This window comes from Staurois parvus, unplaced genomic scaffold (genome assembly GCF_062004578.1).
Source record: "Staurois parvus isolate SC_StPar_1 unplaced genomic scaffold, SC_StPar_1.0 ptg002879l, whole genome shotgun sequence".
NCBI classification, from domain to species: domain Eukaryota; kingdom Metazoa; phylum Chordata; class Amphibia; order Anura; family Ranidae; genus Staurois; species Staurois parvus.
In genome coordinates this window covers 59,218-62,500 of record NW_028320675.1, presented here as the reverse complement: position 1 = coordinate 62,500, position 3,283 = coordinate 59,218, and positions in this window count along the sequence as shown.

Below are 3,283 nucleotides of genomic sequence, written 5' to 3'. Positions count from 1 at the left end.
CCATCCAACCTGATGGAGCTTGAGAGGTACTGCAAAGGAAAATGGGAGAAACTGCCCAAAAAAAGAAAAAAAAAAAAAATCGGTGTGCCAAGCTTGTAGCATCATACTCAAAACGACTTGAGGCTGTAATTGGTGCTAAAGGGGCTTCAACAAAGTATTGAGCACAGGCTGGGAATACTTATGTACATGTGTTTTTTTTCATTTTCTATTTTTAATAAATGGCAAAGATTTCAAAACAAACTTATTTCACGTTGTCATTATGGGGTATTGTTTGTAGAATGTTGAGGAAAAAAATGAATTCAATCCATTTTGGAATAAGGCTGTAACATAACAAAATGTGGCAAAATTTAAGCGCTGGGAATACTTTCTGGATGGTGTGTGCAGCTAATGTACTGACAGCCGGTATTGCATAAGAGAGACTGAGCCAAGTCCTGCTAGCTTGTGAGAATGAGCTATGTTGGCCTGTCTTTTTTTGCAACACCGGCTGTCAATACAGTCACAATAGTTGCCTAGTTCTCACACAGAGTGCCAGATTTACCCAAGAATATCCCCACCATTTCATGTCCCTTCTGCCCATCAGCAATAGCTACATCAGGCAGTTCTCTAAGTAACCCATCGTGCTCTGGGAATCCTTTGTCATGCACTGCAAGTTAATGATGTATATAAGACCATATACATTTAGTAAAGAAAAATTAAAAAAAATTATATATACACACATACATATATATATATATACACACACACACACACATACATATATACATATACATATACATACATACATACATATATACAGTCATGGCCGAAATTGTTGGCACCCTTGATATTTCTCCAGGAAATCATGTATTTCTCACGAAACGTATTGCATTAACACATGTTTTGCTATACACATGTTTATTCCCTTTGTGTGTATTGGGACAAAACAAAAAAAGGGAGGAAAGAAAGCAAATTCGACATAATGTCACACAAACCTCCAAAAATGGGCTGGACAAAAGTATTGGCACCCTTTCACAACTGCGGATAAATAAGAATGTTACAAGCATGTGATGCTCCTGTAAACTCACCTGGGGCAAGTAACAGGTGTGGGCAATATAGAAATCACACCTGAAAGCAGATAAAAAGGAGAGACGTTCACTTAACCTTTGCATTGTGTGTCTGTCTGTGCCACACTAAGCATGGACAACAGAAAGAGGAGACGAGAACTGTCTGAGGACCTGAGAACCAAAATTGTGGCAAAATATCAACAATCTCAAGGTTACAAGTCCATCTCCAGAGAACTAGATTTGCCTTTGTCCACAGTGCGCAACATTATCAAGAAGTTTGCAACCCATGGCACTGTAGCTAATCTCCCTGGTCGTGGACGGATGAGGAAAATTGATGAAAGATTGCAACGCAGAATAGTCCGGATGGTGGATAAGCAGCCCCAAACATGTTCCAAAGACATTCAAGCTGTCCTGCAGGCTCAGGGAGCATCAGTGTCAGCGCGAACTATCCGTCGACATTTAAATGAAATGAAACGCTATGGCAGGAGACCCAGGAGGACCCCACTGCTGACACAGAGACATAAAAAAGCAAGACTACAGTTTGCCAAAATGTACTTGAGTAAGCCAAAAGCCTTCTGGGAAAACGTCTTGTGGACAGATGAGACCAAGATAGAGCTTTTCGGTAAAGCACATCATTCTACTGTTTACCGAAAACGGAATGAGGCCTACAAAGAACAAAACACAGTACCTACGGTAAAATATGGTGGAGGTTCAATGATGTTTTGGGGTTGTTTTGCTGCCTCTGGCACTGGGTGCCTTGACTGTGTGCAAGGCATCATGAAATCTGAGGATTACCAAAGGATTTTGGGTCGCACTGTAGGGCCCAGTGTCAGAAAGCTGGGTTTGCGTCCAAGATCCTGGGTCTTCCAGCAGGACAATGACCCCAAACATACGTCAAAAAGCACTCAGAAATGGATGGCAAAGAAGCGCTGGAGAGTTCTGAAGTGGCCAGCAATGAGCCCAGATCTAAATCCCATTGAACACCTGTGGAGAGATCTTAAAATTGCTGTTGGGAAAAGGTGTCCTTCCAATAAGAGAGACCTGGAGCTGTTTGCAAAGGAAGAGTGGTCCAAAATTCCGGGTGAGAGGTGTCAGAAGCTTATTGATGGTTATAGGAAGCGACTGATTTCAGTTATGTTTTCCAAAGGGTGTGCAACCAAATATTAAGTTAAGGGTGCCAATACTTTTGTCCAGCCCATTTTTGGGGTTTTGTGTGACATTATGTCATATTTGCTTTTCTGCCTCTGTTTTATATTTGTTCCAATACATACAAAGGGAATAAACATGTGTATAGCAAAACATGTGTTAATGCAATACCTTTTTTGTGTGAAATACTTGATTTTCAGGAAAAATATCAAGGGTGCCAACAATTTCGGCCATGACTGTATATATATATATATATATATATATATATATATATATATATATATATATATATATATATATATATATATTAATTTTTTTTTTTATACAGGATTTATATGGCGCTAACAGTTTGCTCAGCGATTTACAATATAATAGGAGACAATACAGCAACAATACAGTTCAATACAAGAAGGATAGGAGGGCCCTGATCCTTGGAGCTTACAATCTAGGATATAGATATATATATATATATATATATATATATATATTTATTTATTTCAGGTACTTGTATAGCGCCTTCAATTAACGCAGCGCTTTACACATATATTGTACATTCACATCAGTCCCTAACCCTGAAGTGGTGTACAATCCAAGGTCCCTAACTCACATTCATATGTACACATAGTAGGGCCAATTTAGACAGGAGCCAATTCACCTACCAGCATGTCTTTGGAATGTGGAAGGAAACCGGAGTACCCGGAGGAAACCCACGCAGGCACAGGGACAACATGCAAACTCCAGGCAGGTGGTGCCGTGGTTGGGATTCAAACCAGCGACCCTAGTACTGCCAGGCGGAAGTGCTAACCATATAGCCACTGTGCTGCCTATATATATATATATATATATATATATACAGTTGTGACCAAAATTATTCAACCCCCAATGCTGTAAAGGGGTTTAGGGACTATAGTGTACATTTGGAATTGTATTCAGAATCAAATCCTACAAGGACGTTGTAACTACCCAAATGCAACTAAAATGACATCAATTGTTTATGTAATACAGTAGTAAATGGTTCTTATGTGGTTTCTTCATTGCCACAATTATTCAACCCCTTAAAGACTACCACTCTGAAGAACAGAGGTTCATACAGG